This window comes from Sus scrofa, chromosome 9 (genome assembly GCF_000003025.6).
Source record: "Sus scrofa isolate TJ Tabasco breed Duroc chromosome 9, Sscrofa11.1, whole genome shotgun sequence".
Lineage (NCBI taxonomy): Eukaryota > Metazoa > Chordata > Mammalia > Artiodactyla > Suidae > Sus > Sus scrofa.
In genome coordinates, this window is record NC_010451.4 from 127,651,905 (window position 1) to 127,663,984 (window position 12,080).

General features: G+C 37.4%; 1 protein-coding gene across 1 annotated transcript in view; it reads left to right on the forward strand.

Moving 5' to 3' along the window:
* The window catches only part of C9H1orf27 (chromosome 9 C1orf27 homolog), a 202,529-nt gene that overhangs the window by 111,457 nt on the left and 78,992 nt on the right, over nucleotides 1–12,080 (forward strand). The window lies entirely within an intron of this gene.

Consider the following 12,080-nt stretch of genomic DNA (forward strand, 5'->3'; position numbering starts at 1 on the left):
CAGCTGCCAGCCTACACCACAGCCACAGCAATACAGAATCCGAGCCGTATCTGCAAACTACACCACAGCTCACAGCAACACCGGATCCTTAACCCTCTGGGCGAGGCCAGGGATTGAATCCACGTCCTCATGGATACTAGTCGGATTCGTTACTGCTAAGCCACAACGGGAACTCCCAAGAAGTGCTTTTGTAAAACTACAAGCAGGGCTTTCTTTACAAGGGTGTAGGAAAGAGTGTTAAATTCTGGATTAGAGTATAGCTCAAAGGAAAGCAGATGGAGAAAATAGTACCTGAACTGGGTTTTAAAAAACAAATAATATGTTTTTATTTGGAGAAGGGAGAAAAGAGCTTTCTTGATTCAGGAAATAGCATGACTGAAAGGCCTGAACTATAGAGTACAGCACTCAAGGAATAGTAATTATTATAGTGTGCTGTGTGATTGGCTAATGGAATTTGTGACATCATCAATTTAGAAATAAGTCTGAAAGACGGAGGTGGCTTAGATTGTTAAATGCCTTGCTAAGAATTTTAAACCTCACTATTTAGAAGACTCTTCCATTAGGAATGTGGAAAATATACTTGGAAAGGTGAGGCAGTCAGTGAGAACAGTTGAGACATTGTCTAGATGATTTAGTGGAAATCTGATGACTCCTTAAACAAGGGCAATGACAATAGGAACAGAACAGGGGACTGAATAAATATAACAGACATTTCAGGGAGACAAACCAAAGGCATTCATTTATTAATGGCTGTGTGGGAGTGGGGATGAGGAGGGAGTCCCAGATGATGTAAAGTGGTAGCCAGGTGGCTGGAATGATAGTAGTACTGTTCGCTGAGACCAAACCCTCATGTTTCCGGGTATAAAGAGTATGAAATAGGCCAGTCCAGTATGAGTATGGACTACTGAGAAGTCCAGGTGGATCTGTCCTATGTAAAAATCTGCAAGTCCATTGTGGTGCAGCGGAAATGGATCCGACTAGGAACCATGAGGTTGAGGGTTCTATCCCTGGCCTCACTCGGTGGGTTAAGGATCCAGCGTTGCCGTGAGCTGTGGTGTAGGTTGCAGACTCAGCTCAGATCCTGCATTGCTGGGGCTGTGGTGTAGGCTGGCAGCTGTAGCTCCCATTGGACCCCTAGCCTGGGAACCTCCATATGCCATGGGTGTGGCCCTAAAAAGACAAAAGACAAAAAAAAAAAAAAAAAAAAGTACACTTGGAAATTTGGACCTGGAGCTTGAGGTAAGAGTCCAAGTTTGAATGTAGAAGTTATCATCAGAATTGACAGGGAAATATAATTTACTTTGGGATCCCCTTGAAAACACCAGGTGGCCTTTTGAATCCTTAGTACAATTTCTAAAATCCAGGTATACAGAACACACATAATGTCTGTATAACTTACAGTGTATTTTTGGTGGAATACATCTGTTTAATACTAGGATCTTATTCTTTGTTCGAGCACATAATTTTTTGGATTAAGAAAACCGGGGTGTGGGATGGTCAACAATTCTGAAATACACTTCTGCAACTGCTTTGACAGAACCTGTTTTATTAGCTCATATAAACCCCACCTGCTGGGGTTTTGCTTGATTGGCAGTCTGGTAATCCTCTTGTGAGAATTAACTGGGCGGCTCTATCTATAAATAACATTCATTTTCAAGTGTGAGATACAAAGGTGTAGTTCTGGCGATGAAAGATTGTCTAGCCTACCACCTTTTTAATCCAGAGTTAGTCCCTAAAGCATTTGTCAAGCTTTCACATTCTTAAGGCATCGTTCATAAAGAAAACAACTGTTCTTAGAGGAAAAACGAACTTGTTTTAGGATTTGGCTTATTATTAATATTATTATTATTCTAATGCTTAATTAGGTAACATTGAATCACTTTTTTCCTTCTAGTTTTATTGAGATATTATTTATATACAACACTGTCTAAGTTTAAGGTATAGAGCATCATGATTTGACTTACATACATCATGAAATGATTACCACAATAAGTTTGGTGAATGTCCGTCATCTCGGATAGATAAAAATAAAAGAAAAGGAAGTAAATATTTTTATTTCCGATGAGAACTCTTGTAATTTACCTTTTTAACAACTTTCATATGTAACCCTCAGTAGTGCTACTTATACTCACCATGTTGTACATTACATCGCTAGTACTTATTTGTCTCATAATTGGAAGTCTACCTCTTGATCACCTTCATCCAGTCCAATCCCTCACCCCCAACCTGTAACCACAAATCTGCTCTCTTTTTTGTGTGTGTGTTTGTTGACCTACAACTCTTAGTTCCTGTTACCAACATAGTGATTGGATATTTCTCTACATTTCAAAATGATCAGGATAAGTCTAGTTACCATGTGTTACTATACAAAGATGTTACACTGTTATTACACTGAATCACTTTGAATAATTTACCAAACACTTACACTGACATGGTTTCATTTTTATCTTTACAGTAAAAGTGGAGGCAGAGTTTTTACTGTTTAATAGATCAGGAAACAGACTGAGAGAGGTTGAATAACTTGCTCAAGATCCCAGAGTCAATAAGAGTTGGAGCCGTTGTATAGCACAGGGAACTATATCTAGTCACTTGTGATGGAACATGATGGAGGAAAATGTGAGAAAAAGAATATGTGTGTGTGTATGTATGTATATGACTGGGATGCTTAGCTGTACAGCAGAAATTGACAGAACATTGTAAATCAACTGTAATAGAAAAAATGAAAATCTTACAAAAAAAAAAATAAGAGTTGGAACCAGGGCTCGGGCATTAACTTGACTCCAGATGGGTCTTTATATTCCTATTACGCATATCTCTACTGGTCTAGTAATATTTCTACATCTGATATTTAGTATTCCTTCTTGTATAGTCTCAATTGAATAGACTATAACCTTCTCATTTTTCACCTTATAAGTTCTCAATATATCTTTCAGTATGGTAAATGTGCTATTAAAATGTGATCAGCATCTTAGGAAGAAATCTCCTACTCACCATATTGATAGTGTCTATGTTGTGGATTCTCATTTGATTTCTTTCCTTCCTTCCTTCCCTTCCTCCCTCCTTCCTTCCTTCTCTCCCTTCCTTCCTCCCTCCCTTCTTTCTCTCTCTCCTCCTTTCTTTTCTTTCTTTCTTTCTTTCATGTAGCTGCATGACTCTGCTAAGGTTACAAGTAGATTTCGTCTGTAATTTTAAACACATATTTTGACTTTATTTCAAAACATATTTTATTTTATTTTTTGTCTTTTTTTTTTTTCCATTTCTTGGGCCGCAGCATATCCTACACCAGAGCCACAGCAACGTGGTATCCGAGCCACGTCTGTGACCTACACCACAGCCCATGGCAATGCCAGATCCTTAACCCACTGAGCAAGGCCAGGGATCGAACCTGCAGCCTCATGGTTCCTATTCGGATTCGTTAACCGCTGAGCCACGATGGGACCTCCATGTATGTTATTTTAAATCATGGTATTTACATTTTATTAAAATTGAAAACTAATAAGAATGAAATATGGAACTGAGGTTGAACAAGAGATGTAGGAAATAATAAGACAGCCAAACACCTGTTTACATCCAGAATTTGTTCTGCTCTTCCTATTATAAAGAAGATACTTTGAATATCATCTTTAAGGACTAGACATTTAAAAAATTTGATCCTTTACCTAAAGTACATTGTCTTTTAAATGGAGAGAAGGGCAGCGACTAAAGGAGAACTACATTAGGACGCTACACAGCCCTCTATTGGAAGGAGCAGTGCTACCAGCTGTGGCTGCTGTCTTTGTCCTGGTTCAGATGCCAGAGCCATTCATGGAAGGGCTACTTGAAGTTACTTTCCTCATGTTTAGGTTTGTGTTCTTACTGTTCCTTGGGGTCTTCCCTAGTCTCGAAAGAGAAGAATTTAAGGAGAAGGGGTTTCACAATGTCTTTAAAGAGCTGTCGTAATCACTGGGAGATGCATACGGACACTGTATCAATATTTTCTTGGAAAGAACTGTTGTGGTGCAAATAACTGTGTAACCTGGAAAAGGATGTTACCAGAAAAGGACTAACTATTACTTCTCAGATTTACAGAAAAAAATTAATTATATCATCACTTAACTTGGCTAACTTTCTAGTGTTCATTTTTTACAGTTTGGGAGGATTCAACTTTTTTTTTTTTGTCTTTTTGCCTTTTCTAGGGCCACTCTTGTGGCACATGGAGGTTCCCAGGCTAGGGGTCTAATCGGAGCTGTAGTCACCGGCCTATGCCAGAGCCACAGCAACGCAGGATCTGAGCCGCATCTGCGACCTACACCACAGCTTACAACAATGCTGGATCCTTAACCCACTGAGCAAGGGCAGGGATCGAACCCACAACCTCATGGTTCCTAGTCGGATTCGTTAACCACTGCGCCACGACGGGAACTCCTCAAATTAGATTTTAAAAGAATCATCAACTTCTTTTCCTTATTTAGCAGTACATTATTTTGGTTACGTTTCTTTTTCCCTTTCCTTTATCTTTACATTTATCCTTTTTTTTTCCCCCTAAACATTTCAAGGTAAAAAGTGAATAGAAGCTTTTGTAACACAATAAGGACCTCTTCTAATCCTGGCTGAGAAGAGGTGAAACAATCTGCTGAATATTTAGCAGAGGCTTTAGCATTTCAGTATTGTTTGGTATCTCTATATGCAGAATGTTTTATCTCAAAAAAGTGAGATTTATTTATAGTGAAGTTGCTAATTTTAGATTCTTTACAACAAATTTGGTCAGTCTACTCTTTATTTGCTTAATTTAATTTGTAATCTCAGATTAAAATTTCCCTCTTTATTGGATAATTTCCATGGTTTAATTTTGGTCAACAAGGCTAGTCCCACATAAATTTCCCAAGTTTTCCAAGTTCTGTGTTCAGCCTCTGCTCTCTTTCCCTTTCAATGTTTTTCTTCTTTGCCTCGCTAGCCTTCCCTCGTTCCCACTTCTATAGCACACACTCCGTGGCAGTATTGGTGCAATGGACCATTCCTCCAGCCTCCTGTCCATTCCGCACTCTTTGAAGCTTCACCTCTTCCCTTGAGGTCTTATTTACTGCTTCTCTTTTGACAGTAAGTGTTCAGATAGATTAATCTCATATAAAGAATTTGTGATTTATAGTGTCTTATCTCTCCAGAGAATCTTATCTTTTGATATTTCAAAATCCAACTACCAGAGGAACTCCCAGAGATATCATGTTGTAAGTAGGAAAAAATGTACTAGTGGCAGGAATCCTGGACTTGGGGGCAGGCCAGAGAGAATCTGGACGCCTTCTGGTAGCCTCAGATTCATGTTTTCTAGGCAGCTGCCTACATCATCTGAGGTGGAATTGTAGTGCTAGTTCTGGTTTTTAACTCCAGACTCAGTAAGACTATTCTGTGAAATTACGACTAAGGGGGAATTTTAGCCACTGCATTTGCATGCCAGCAGACTGTTTATCAAGGGGAGAAAGAGGACCTTTTTTGATCTACTTCGGGTTTTATTGTGGGGCATAGTCACTGCTATTTTATTTAATCAACATGAGCTGTTTCCTTACTGGAAATTATGATTAGAGGATTTAAGTTTAACGTTATAAATTCCATGTTTCCAAGATTAATATTAAAAAGATTTTCAAATGGCAGGCCTTTTCAAGATATATAATCAAATAGGTAAATTAATACGCTCCTGGAGAAATTTCAGAAGTTTTCTAATTTTTAAGAATATGCTTTTCAGTTTAATATACCAACTTTCTCTATTAGCATATTGCATTCGAAGGGAGAGCATTTTTAATGTATCCTACTACTGAATTGTAAGTGCATAGAAGATCTGTAAAATACGTAGTATTGTAAATATCTGCACTAATTGAATAGTCTACCACTTTGTTTCTTCTGTGAAGTAAGTTAACTACGTGTGAAAACTTCATTGGCTTTCTGAGGTTACAGGTAAAGTGGGTTTGAAAGTGGTCAGTGAACACTTGTGGGATAGCTGCTCTCAGCTCCTCTGAGTTGGGCCTCGTAGTCTCAGGAGTCCACTCTACTTGAAATTCACAGTGTCTGTCACGGGAGGGCAGCAGAATCACGTATGTACAGGCCAGCTGTCTGGTTTGACTTTAAATAAAGGAACTGATTACAAAGCAAACCATGTTGCCCAAGAACATGAAAATTAAGTCAGTTTTTTTCTTACTGTTCAACTGATCAAAACACAAGATGGAAGTATTAGAGAGAACAGTTATTTTTCTATAATTGAAAAGCCTTATCCCAAGAACATGTGATTTGCGTTAGAAAATTATTTGTACTTATGAATTTAAAATTTAGGGTTTAAGAGAAGGTGGGGGGCAAGGAGAATGAATGTTATCTTTCCTGTTTGTGGGTGGAAACGTACATAGTATTTAAGCCATTTGGCACTAGTGTCAGCCTCCTTTGTCTTAATCTACTGTGATATTTTGGGCAAGTTAGTTAACATTTCTATGCCTTAATTTCCTCAAATACAAAATAGGAGATATAGTGTGCATTCGTAGTGTTAAACAGCATTCATAGTTAAGGATTAAATGACCAATTTTAATGCACATATAGAGTACATATAAGTACACTGTAAATGTTACTTTGGATTATATTCATGAGGTAAATGCTGAACTTTTCAAGTTAAAAGATCTTAACTAAGAATTGGGGCCCAATGCAAGAGAAAGAATTTAAGTGAGATGCTTACATTATATTTTATGTCATTTTTTCACAGTGATCCTGGAAAGGATCATTTCCTCTCCTCTTATGTATTTAAGAGGAGAGGAAAATATTAAAATTAAGAAGTTTAAGGTTTAGTGTAAATTAGGGAAGAGATATCACATATGCTTATACGAAAGGGAAATTTTTCTTCTTCTCCAAGACTGGAACCATTACTTTTTAGTTGGTAAAATAGTAATGACTCTTTTCTATTTAGAACCTTATCTGTTACCAACAAAAGGAATATCATGTAAATAAGACCCTGAAAAAGTTTTTTTTTTTTGAGAAAAAGACAGTTCGGATTGAGGAAACTCAATCTTGTTGAGTTTTGAGTCTAAACTCAGTAAGCACTTACCAAAAACTTAAAGAGCTTAAAAAGAGCTTTAAACTTTCTGGAGACAGAATACTTGCACCCAGGAAGGTAAAGCTATTCAAGTGCCATGATGAATGAAGTTGGAGCTTAGAAGGAGAAGCTAGAATGATTAGGTGGTAAGGCATTGGAAGTGGGATTTGAATGTAGACGTAAATATTGGTTGGGATTTAGAAAGGAGAAGGAGGAAGGAAAAAACTTAGGTGGCTGTTATGGATTGAGTTGATTCCCCTCAAATTTGTATGTCAAAATCCTAACCCTCAGCACCTCAAAATGTAACTATATTTGGATATAGGGATTTAAAAGAGATACAGTTAAAATGAGAACATTAGGGTGGGTCCTAGTTCAATATGACTGCTATCCTTATAAAAAGAAGGAATTGTAGCCCCAAGAATTGTGAGAAAATACATTTCTGTTATTTGTCATCCATTTTGTGGTACTTTGTTGTGGTAGTTCTAGCAAATTAACACCGTGGGAGAAATTATGAACCAAGCGCAGAAGCAGAAATGTGTGTTTCCTTGAAGGAGAACTAATGAGAAAATAGTGGTTAGGTTTCAAGAAATGTTTAGTTGGCTTTGTGGAGAAGCAAGCTTATATTATACTGTCCTGAAAAAGGTGGGATTTAACCCAGTAGGATTTTGTCAGAGGTTTGGAGCACAGGTGGAACTATGAGTGCCTTGTCTTTGAAAGCTGAATCTGGCAGTGGTGTGAGGCCTTCCACCAGACAAAGACGGAAAGCAGAAGCCATCTATGTGGTGAGAGATCTGGCCTTTGCAAATAAAGGAGTCAGGTTATATGTAATTTATAATTTAAAGTAAGAATGGACAGTACTTGATAGCAAGGAAAGGAAGATTTGAATGTACTAAAATGGTTTTGAACCAAGTTGACGAGTGTGATAGTGGTACTATTGATAATGCAAATTTGCTGAAACCAGATCCTGTTCCATAGGAGGTAATGAGACAGGATGGAGCTCAAGGCTAAGAATGTCATGTGTTGATGCTGGAGCTAAAAGAATGGGTGAAATCTATGGGAGGGCACGTAAAAGGGCAGAGGACTAAATAGGATGGTGAAGAGATTTTCAAGAACAAGGATCTCTACTATTTAATTTTAGAGTTAGAACTAAAGATAGAAGAGAACATCTACAGAAGTTGATAATCAAGGAAGACTGATTATTCAGTGAAAACATTAGCTCTGAGCCAGGGTTAACCAGGGGAAAAGTGAATCTTTAACTTCGCTCCCCATTTAAGAATCCCTGAAAACAGCTATAGGTGGTAGACTTCAGTATGTGGAGATTGGAGTCCAAGTCAAAGTGCATTTAGCTCTTGAAAGTGCACTTGGATGCACTGCTCACACTTGGATTGTACTCAGGTGTGAACACCATACAGCACTGACTCTCTGAATTTTCCCTGTCTTTGGTTACTATAGACTTTTCACGGTCAAATGAGTTCAAAAAGACTTGGGAAGAATAGGGCAGCTGTCTTCAAGTATCTGAAGGGATTTTCTGTGGAAGACAGATTGGACTTGGTTTGTGTTGCTTCAGGATAACAGTATGGCAGTAACAGGAAGATGGGTTTCAGATAGTACAGAAACTAAAATCTTCCAGCTGGCCTCTGCTATGTAATTCCACCACACTATCATGCCCTTCAGTCTTAGGCAGAATTGAGATCTTTCCATCTTGGCCTTTCCTTTCTTAGAAAGGTACAACCAAGTAACCTGCCTATCTAGCTAGCTTAAAAAAAAAAAAAAAAAGGTAGGTAAGTCAATTGAGAATAGTTATTACAAGTCTTACTGTAACTTTGTTTAACAATGTATATTCTTGACAAACTTCCATTTGTACTTATAGGTTCTATGTTTGTACATGACCAACATATGAAAGAACTCTGAAGAATCAGGAAAAAATAGGCTAATATGGCAGTGACTTATTAAAATACCTCTCTTTTTCAAGAAAATTATGTGTTTCATAAGAATATTGCTAATGAATTACATTCAACTGTTGACTTTTATTTCCCCATTATTACCACCACTGGCTCATGGGGGTGTGAATTCCTGATATTAGAAAAAACAAACCAACTCTTCAGACTTTAAATTGGAGGAGAATTACACGATTGATCAGAGGCCAAAAATCATAGCCTTTTTGTTTGTTTTTATTTTTATTAGAATCACCAAACAATGGACATTAACAATGTGGGTTCCTAGAAATATTACCCAAACATTTATCTGGAGAAACAATGGGATAATTAGTTACTCTTTCCCACTTTAAAACTTATTATCTATGAAACCAGTATTACAGTAAAGATCCTGCAAAAGTAAAACAAAGCAGACAATTTGGAAAGAGAAAGTAACATAAGTAGTGAGTCTCTTAATTTATAAAACTATCTAATACTAATATCATAGAATACCAGCAGATTCCAAAAAGAGTAAGAAGTATCAGCAATAAATATGAACATTTGATTCCTCCAAAACTCTTCGAGATGGGTCATCATCAAATGAAACCTAAACTATGGAAAGTGTAGCCTGTGCAGATGTCACTGTGGGTCGATTTGAGAAAGCCTCATGACAGAGGTGGTAGCTTAGGTGGGCCTCAAGAGATGGATAGGGTTCTCTGAAAGTTGTCCACATTCTATCATTTAGCACGGAGTATTTTAACCTTAGTATTATTGACATGGATAATTGGACTGGATAATTCGTTGTTGGAATGAAGGCAACCTGTGTATTGCAGGATGTTTAGCAGCATCCCTGGCCCTTAAGAGCTGGTGGCAACCCTTCTCCCTACCCTGAATTAAGATAATCAAAAATGTCTCTCTCCAGATATTACCAGTGTCCCCTGGGAGGCAAAACTGCCCTGTTTGAGTACCACTGATTTAGCACAAAAAGTGTAGTAACGCATAATTAGAGAAACTGTCCTCATTTCAGTACTTTAAATAAAAGAATAATAGTGAAGTTTTGGTATATTTAAAGAAAATTGTCAAGTTTTTCGAAGGAGCTGGCTTGGTTCACTCTTCAAGTGGTATTAGTTCTGGAAGAATAACACCATGTAATGCTGACACTGGGGGTACTTTGGCTGTCACAGAAGAGGTATCATAAAATCTTATACCTGATTCCCTGAGGGCCCAGTGATGACTGTACTTTCCCTGAGATTCCCTGAATAGTACATACAGACACAATAATTTCTGATGATTCATTAAAATTACAGTTTAGGAAATATGAAGCACATTAAAAATACACTTTAAAGCCTACTCATGTTTTACTTTCCCACTTCAAATACCAAGTAAATTTATACTTCTTCCACTTTCATCAGTTTCAATAAACTTGTTAGACGTAGTTTTAGTCATATGCCTAGCTAAACAGTAAAGGGTTTGACTGTCATAGATTAACTAGGCAGTTTTGGATAACTTTTTGAAATTTATATTCAAAGAATATAATGAAGTGATAAATAGATAATTTAAAAAGAGGAGAATACTTACCTTGAGGGAATTCAAATAACAAATAGAAGGAGAGTCGAGAAAGCATAAATATTTGTGGATGTGTATGATATACTTAATATATGTACCCACCTTTGTATCTGATTACACAGACATTATCAAAATTTCATAAAGGAAATAATTTCTTCAGGCTTAATTTCTTTGAATTATAGCATTCAAATTTGGGGTGAATTTTGCCAATTTTAGCTAGAATAATATGTATTGAAACAGGACATCTGGTCCTTATGAATTCATTTAACAAATATCTCTTAAGTACTTACCCTGAGTCAGACCCTGTAGTGGAAGGTAGAGACTAATGAGAATAGAAATTAGTCAAACTGGGTCCCTATACTCAAAAAGCCAAAGTTTATACATGATCTTTGTATAACCATGACCAAGAAGGAGAAATTAGTCAAACTGGGTCCCTATACTCAAAGAGCCAAAGGTTATACCTGATCATTGTATAACCATGACCAAGAAGGAGAAATTAGTCAAACTGGGTCCCTATACTCAAAGAGCCAAAGGTTATACCTGATCATTGTATAACCATGACCAAGAAGGAGAGTTATACATGAAGAGTATAACCTACAATTAAGTGTCATAGGCAATGTACAATGGGGAAGGGGAGATCAGTTATGCCAGGCATATAGGAAAAATGGAGAATTATATCCATATTTCTATCAGCAGTGTGTGCTGTCTCAGTGTGTCCTTGCCAGCCTGGAGTGTGACTTTTTAGAATATTTTGTTGATTTGGTAAGCAAAACCGACGGTTTGTTTGTAACTTGCATTTACAATGTTGGAGAGGCCAATTTTTAAAATACTTGTTTCCATTTGTATTTCCTCATTGTGACTAATCTTATGCCCTTTCTCCTCATTCATTTTTAAACCTAGTGCCCTCAGCCTCTCCCTCCCACCCTCACAAGTACACACATGCACACACTCACATAGATAGGCACTGAAACTGCTCTGGCAAATCTTTGCCCAAAGAACCTTACTTCTAAACCCAATGAATAAGTCGAATGTCTTACTTACTGGACATCTAGTATCACCCATTGCCTTTCTTCTTTAAAAACTCCATACAGGTCTTCATCGTCTGTCAGCTCTGGTTTTTACTCTACATCTCTAACCAGTTCTTCCCGCCTTCCTTTGTGGGCCCGTCTTGCTTTGTGTATCCCTAACTCATCTTTTTTGAGGGCCTTATCCTTTTTCTGTTTGTAGAGGATATTCCTGCTTCTTTCTTCAAATTCACTTTTACCAACTTCCTGAATTCTCATGGCTTCAAACCTATGTGTTGGTGGCTCTCAAATTTTCGTCTTTATCCCAGAACTCTTTCTTGATTTCTACTCTCGTGTGTTCTATTGATTACTGGATGATTCCATAGGGATATCTCATAAGCATTCTTTATGTAGCAGGTGTAAAATCAAAGCCATTCTTTCTTATATGTCAAAACTCAGGTGATTTATCCCAAATCTAAGAAAAAAAATCGACTGCCGTCATCTCTGCCTCTAAAATATCTTGAATACTCTTTATCAGAATATTCATCATACTTT